This window comes from Rhipicephalus sanguineus, chromosome 2 (genome assembly GCF_013339695.2).
Source record: "Rhipicephalus sanguineus isolate Rsan-2018 chromosome 2, BIME_Rsan_1.4, whole genome shotgun sequence".
Classification (NCBI taxonomy): domain Eukaryota; kingdom Metazoa; phylum Arthropoda; class Arachnida; order Ixodida; family Ixodidae; genus Rhipicephalus; species Rhipicephalus sanguineus.
Window position 1 is genome coordinate 84,524,605 of NC_051177.1, and position 7,848 is coordinate 84,532,452.

Sequence of the window (7,848 nt, forward strand, 5' to 3'; positions counted from 1 at the left end):
AAATGAAGGAGACGCAGGGAGGTCCAAAGGAATTCAAGCATCTGGGCTCGCATTCACAAAAACATGTTACGCTAAAAACGTTCGTAAAAGAATATTTCAGCCAATCACGATGCGGGACATACCACTAGCGAAGCCGGCTAACCAATCCGAAAATACATCTAAGAAAGAGAAGTCTTGCGAATTCGACCCCTCGTTTGCTACCCTTACAAAAACAATATCGTAGAGAATACTGCAAGGCTATGTCGGTCCTGTGTATAGTTTTGCTGCAATCTACGTTACGAGCCCTCGCGGGTTTGTCCCTAGTAAGCCACCGAAGAAAAAATCTAAATATTTCGAAATGTACCTAAACCATTACAAACATTTTCAAAGCCTGAAACCAGGTTCTTCTTCCCATTTATCGCAAGCGCAAACGTTTCTAGGAAAAGTAGCGATGTATCTACACCGCTATCACTTTTCGGGAGCTCTTGAGGATATAAATGAAGCTTTCTGGTAGTGCCTAAATAAGCAAGAAAGCCCTGCGAAACGATGTGAAACTTACAAAAGAAAACACGCACCCACCTAGAGTGCTTTTGTGACCATTCATGACGCTTTGTGCCTCGGCCACAACGTCATAAAAGATGAGTGGTGGCCCAGCTTACCTGGGAGGCGAGAGACGCCATTTCGTATCATAGGTTATAAGCGGAGACCGGAGGGGAAGGAGTGGTTGGGCCTTCGGAATGACTTGCGCTGTCATCACTCCGGGCCAGCGGTGCAGTGACCGCAAATGATCACTCCTGCATCGTCTCATTATTCTTTCGTGTACCCTTTCTTCACACATCTTCCAGAGCCTCTAGATGCACGTGTCCAAAGAAAGTGGGTCAGAAAAAGGCCTGAAAGAAACGTTACGCCATCCTTTTTGCAGCACTCGGCGAGCAAACAAGTCATATTGGAAGCGAAAGCTGACGATGGCCGTCGTGTGTTCTCGTTACGGCTCAGTTATGGGTTTTTCTTCTGTCCGGCATGAGACGCCAACCATGAAAAGGAAGGTACTTTGTTGCAAGTGCTTTGTGTCTCGCTGCAACATTTGGACGCTGTAAACGTAGCTCATACACAAACGAGATAGCTAAAAGTAAGTGTTACTGTTGGTTCCTGCTGGAAGCTACTTCAACTATCCTGAAGTATCTTGCCAGATAGACCAGTAGAAACAGCTACTAGCCTTCCTTCAGCGTCATAAAAGAGATGTCGATTCATTACTAGTCGCCTCATTCGTAATTTTTTGTTACACACATGTGCGTGCTTCTTCCAGATATGCTTTCAAAGCGTTACTTTAATAGCCACTCGTAAAAGCAAAGGCAATAAAAAAATTGCTGACTGTCAGTGATGTCTTTTCACTTGCTTGTCTTACATCCAACTGAGTGAATAAGTGCCCCTAAAAGAAACGACACTTCGAGTAAAACTTCATCATCTGGCTTGCTGTGTCACGGAAAATGGTTCTGGTTAACGTATTCTGATCTTTCCTGTTTGCAATACGTGCGGGAAGCAAGCAAATTTTCGTAGCCTTGGTAAGACTGAGAATTTTAGGGGCGAAGCTCCTTAAGGCGGCACCCGTTCGTCCCTCGTAGTAGTGCGTAACCAGTCGTAACGCTAGTACCAGATCTTGACCTCCAAGGTGGTGCCGGTGGGAGATTTTTCCTGTGCGTTGTTGAACAATAAAAAATTCGCAGCGTGCGCGTTAACTAAAAGCCGAATTCTTCTGTCTCTCATTCCCCATTAGCAGCCATTGGCATGTTCCAGTAGGAAACGTTAGTAGAAGTAGAAGTGTAAGTGTTAGCTAAAAGCCGACTTCTTCTGTCTCTCATTCCCATTAGCAGCCATTGTTTGCCTCCAAGGTAGTGCCTGGTGAGATTTCTCCTGTGCGTGATTAAACAATAAAAATTTTGTTCAAAACGCCGTTGATTGATGAAATAAACCAACGAAAGACGCCAGATGTTTTTTAAAAGCAAAACGAAAGAACGCCAGATGTTTCTAAAGCAAAACGAAAAGACGCCAGCTGCTTAACGAAAGACGCCAGATGTTTTCTAAAGCAATGATTTTCTAAACAATGAAAATACACAGCGTACATGTAAAATTAAAGTGAGCTGCAAGTCGTCATAACTCATCGAACCTTTAGTATAAACGCGCCCGATCTCACGTCGGCGATGATGTACTGGGCAGAATTCACGGAAGATTCACGGTTTAGCGATGAACCTCCGCAGCTTCGCCCACTCATCCTCATTCACTCCGTGGATATGCTGTGATTTTTTTACCTTGTTCCATCATACCTTCAATTTGGCCCTCAGTAACGATCAACTCAGCAAGATGGTGCTCGCATTTAATGACTAACAGTTATGTAGAATGGTCTGTATATACTTGACGTAATCATTATTTGTGACGTGTTTAAGTATTGCGGAACCTCTTACAAGCGTCATGAAATTCGTCTCTGAATAAATACTCCCCATTTTCTTTTTCTTCACTTGAAGAGGGGAATCTGAAGGTGTGGGCCTCTCTTCTTACTACTGCCCATATTTGTGTGTAACCGCTGTTGCCGGAATTTGAGTCACGGTCTTGGATAGCGCATTAGTGTAGCAAATCTGCTCAGTCACGGCGGCGAATATCGTGTCATCTGAGAGAGAAAAAAAATCGAAGCAAAAAACCGTATATCCTTTTGTAACATTTGACGGAGACATACTCGCTATGCATGTATTGGAGGAGAGAGGAGAATAACTGGATAAAAAAGAATAGCAGGGAGCTTAACCAGGGCTGAGCCCGGTAGGCTATACTTGACCTCCGAATAATAGCACACATTGGTATCAGAAGCATGTTACACAAAAATATTTCCGCGGGATTTCCAGAAGTTCCGTAGCAGCATAACGCATGGTTTGTAAAACCTTCTTACGGTATAACGGATTTGTAAGAGCTAAACTCAATGTTGGCGGTATTATTACTTAGGGCGGCCAGCCGAGGAACGCGCGCATATGAATTCGACTTCGTATTTCAGAAGAGACACCCTGTGCGTACAATAAGCGAAAAAGTAAGTATAGATAAAGTAAAGATGCATAGCAAGGACAGATCGACCAGAAATTTCCTGAAAGAGCGCGTAAGCACTGACGCCATGTCGTTTCGGTTCGTTGAATTTGAATCTTCGACAATATTCAACAGTATATATAAACAGTGAATATTTTACGCGAACTAAGCATGCTGAGTACGGGTCTGCGGATGCTCAAGTATGATGCCCAGTTTTCTGTCGTTTGCACAGCCCACTTGCCGGCCTCTGTCAATTGTGCACGCAACAGGCTTGAAGTGTGTATTCGACACCTCTCTTGGAGAACGTATCGACACAAAGACGTGGATCAGCCAAGCACTTCGCTATCTCCGGCATCGGCTCGCACATATACATATTTTACCCCACTGAAGCACGGACAAATTTTTCGCACTGACTCACCACAGAAGGCTATACGCACTGAAAGAACAAAACATATATAGCTGGCTTATAGTCAGTGGCGGGTTGAGTGGTTTAAATCCTCCCCCCCCCCGGAATTTTTTTTAGGGGCGAAGCTCCTTAAGGCGGCACCCGTTCGTCCCTGGTAGTCGTAGTAGTGCGTAACCAGTCGTAACGCTAGTACCAGATCTTGACCTCCAAGGTGGTGTCGGTGGGAGATTTTTCCTGTGCGTTGTTGAACAATAAAAAATTCGCAGCGTGCGCGTTAACTAAAAGCCGAATTCTTCTGTCTCTCATTCCCCATTAGCAGCCATTGGCATGTTCCAGTAGGAAACGTTAGCAGAAGTAGAAGTGTAAGTGTTAGCTAAAAGCCGACTTCTGTCTCTCATTCCCATTAGCAGCCATTGTTTACCACCAAGGTAGTGCCTGGTGAGATTTCTCCTGTGCGTGATTAAACAATAAAAATTTTGTTTAAAACGCCGTTGATTGATTAAATAAACCAACGAAAGACGCCAGATGTTTTCTAAAAGCAAAACGAAAAGACGCCAACTGCTTAACGAAAGACGCCAGATGTTTTCTAAAGCAATGGTTTTCTAAACAATGAAAATTCACAGCGTACATGTAAAATTAAAGTGAGCTGCAAGTCGTCATAACTCATCGAACCTTTAGTATAAACGCGCCCGATCTCACGTCGGTGATGATGTACTGGGCAGAATTCACGGAAGATTCACGGTTTACCAATGAACCTCCGCAGCTTCGCCCACTCATCATCATTCACTCCGTGGATATGCTGTGATTTTTTTTTAATTTTGCATGTGTGTATGCATACGCACACATTATAACACACGCATTAACGTGCATAAAGAGCGGTTGACCGACCCCTCCCCCCCCCCCCCCCACCTTTCCGCATAAAAGAATTTCTGGCTACGCCTCCAATGACGATATCAGGATCATACTCTTTCGCGCGTAATGGGGAAAATATCTGGAAGTTTTCGCCCCAACTCAAAGCCGCGAAATATGTTTCAGAGCCGTCTTTCCCCGGCCTCCCACGCAACGCGGAAGTAGCGTTAAAAGCGCGTCGGATTTTGTTCGCTCCTTAAACCTACATTGCGTGCTCAAGTAGGGGGGACACCAAGACACTCGGCATTGCTCACTTTTCATCTTTTTTTCGCAAACATCGAGCGCCTTAGCATTTTTTTTTACCGTCAAACCTAAACACCCTTACTCCGGATGCAACGCCTCGACGTCGCAATCTCTAAGAAAACATTTCCTCCCAGTAAATCCGTATCTGTAAACCTGGTGCTCCCGTCTCCTGATTGCTCAACGTTTTTCTTTGCTCCACTTGGAAGGTTAGAAACAGAAGAAAAGCAACGTTCGGAAACCTAAGATGACGCTTGCTTTCGCGAGTGCATCCGATTCAATCGGACCGCTTTCTTCCTGTGCCCACTTCACAGTGCGCTAGAAAATAGAAACCGAGCCAGAAAGAAAAAAAAATAGTTATCGCGCCATCAACATTCGACTGTCTTAACAAACGGCTCTTCGTGGGTGAAATTGCGTGTTGGACTGTTTGCTTTACACCGCGCGGTTCTAAAAGCAGCACAAAGAGGAACGACCAAACAGCACATCCGTGAGCCCGGATCCTATGTATTTACTCAGCGACCGAGACACGCCGGGGCAACAAATTGCCGCTGATCCAGAGGCCTTGAAAATGACACGCAAAAGCTTCCGTTTTTTTTTTAAACCGGTTGCTCAGAAAAAGTAATCGTATCGGTGAGGAAAGGTTATAATAACCAGGTCCACTATTCAGACGCGTCTGACAATAACTGCTCTCAAAATTAATCCATGTAGGCGTTATTAGACTACTAATTACGCTATTTTGGTATACTCTATAAATATTACGATTAAAGACAATGGAAGAAAAAGAAAGCACTGGTCAGTATTATGGCGAGAAACCGTCGCGCAGCATTTGCTTCCGTAAGAGTCATGTTATGCAAACGAATTATTTAGTTTTTCTTAATAAGAAAGTTCGTGATCTTTTAATTGGCTCTAAGGATCACTAAAAAATTTGATGCGCGTTCACGCGCGCTCCTGTTTTTATTTTTATCCTATGCGAACAATGTTACGTCTAGTGGATGGGTCTTGATGTGAGAGTGTTTGAGGTCTCGGGCGCCCGAAGTTTTCTAGTGCAAACTGTCGGACCTACAAAAAAACCCCCAATTGGTTTACAACAGAAATTGAACAGAACGAACAGAGCAGGATGTGGAGCTTTGGGTAAGCAAAGCGCCCTTGTTTAACTCAAAAGACGTGCAATCTAAAAGCTCTTTATTACTCGTTGAAAAGTACGCCATTCTTCAGTTACGTTCTCGGACACAACGTCCGCAGGGCGAGGTGGCTGTCTTCGAGCGCAGTACTGAGCTCCGCTTCCGGTCGGAACAAAAGGACGGCCCGTACCGCAGGCCCATTCACTTCCACTTACCCCCGTCTTTTCGAGACGATTGCCAGAGACCCAGCAGCCTATGTGCTCACCCGCTGTCGTTCTTGCTGCTCAGCTCTGAATGTAAAAGCCCCGTTGTCGCCGCTCGGCCCATTCTTAGCAGGACAGGTGCCGTTGGATTGAGCTCGCGCGCGTCTGGTTTCTCGCGTCGCGCTGATTACGTCTGACCCACGAAAAGGGGCACCGATGCACCGATGGCCTATTCTAGACCATAATGAAAGAAACGAGCGTGTTCATTGTGAGAGTCCATCGCCACCAAGGGATTGGCAGGTTTAGCGAAGTCTGGTCTCATCAGAACCGTGCAACGGTGAGAGTGATTCTTGCGCACGGCTTATAGTGCAGTACGCTTGATTTGTCAAGTTAGGTAAGGATTACGGCTTCTGAAATCAGTTTCTTCTTTATCGGATCCATTGTTTCTTTCTTTCTCGCGTTATTTTGCTCAGCATGTAGTAGAAGGAGAGCAATTAAATCAGTGCTAACATGCCACGCAGGTATTTTCGACTTGAGTGGACCACAAAATGTGCCGTTTATAGACGTGCATATAATGTGCTATAGACTTTTGATAGAAGTGCAAAATGTGCATATAGACGCTTGATTTGTCAAGTTAGGTAAGGATTACGGCTTCCGAAATCAGTCTCTCCTTTATCGAATCCGTTGTTTCTTTCTTTCTTTCTTGCGTGATTTTGCTCATCACGTAGTAGAAAAAAAGCAACTAAATCAATGCAGACATGTCACGCAGGTATTTTCGACTTGAGTCGACCACAAAATGTGCTGTTTATAGACCATCCTTCGTGCTTGTCAGGTCAGTCAGGTCGTAGCGTAACATACCTGTTTAGACTGAGTAACAAGTTGACCAGCGGTGTTCTTGCTGGCAGCAGTCGGCCACGTCAGGATCTAAGCAATCATCATCATCACAATCATCCACCACCATCACCACTACCCACAAGGCGTAGGATCTGCCGAATTTTTTTTTTTTGTTTCTACAGTGCTAATACGTCATGCGAGCTATTACAAGACGTAGACTGCAAATTAACTTGCAACAGAACTTTTCACGTGCTTTGTGGGCCCAACACCAAATAGCAGGATCATAAGATGATGACACGGGAAACAGCGCGGTAAACGACGACAAAGAAGGAACACACACACCACACCACACGAAGCGCTGACTGACAACTGAAGTTTATTCGGGCGAAAAGTATATAAATACACTCTTAGGCGCACCACGTCACAAACAAAATGACACAAACAAAGCATGAAAAAGCACAGAGACACAAAAAAAAAAAGAGCATTCAGAGCTTTTTTGTGTCTCTGTGCTTTTTCATGCTTTGTTTGTGTCATTTTGTTTGTGACGTGGTGCGCCTAAGAGTGTATTTATATACTTTTCGCCCGAATAAACTTCAGTTGTCAGTCAGCGCTTCGTGTGGTGTGGTGTGTGTGTTCCTTCTTTGTCGTCGTTTACCGCGCTGTTTCCCGTGTCATCATGCTTTACCAACTAGCCAACAAGTTGACCTTACTAGGATCATAAGGTTATGATTTAGCCCCTATGATGTTGAGCTGCTAACAATTAGGACGCAGATTCGCTTGCCAGCTTCGGTGACGACATTTCTTTTTGGGGGTGAGACGCAAAAATGCGCGCGTCGTCACATTTAGGTGCACGGTAAAGAACCTCACGTAGTCAAAATTACACGCAGTTCCCACTACGGCCTAGCTCATAATCACATTGCGGGGTTTTCAAGAAAATACCGGGAGTTTAACCTTTAGCCTACCAGCTTTTATCCGTTTGAGTTGAAAAGAACTACTCGCTCCATAATTTTCTTCTTTTCCTAGTTGCAATGTATAATCTACAATATCCTAAATTTGAAATTAAGTGGCACGTCCTTAATTTTTAAAAATGTTT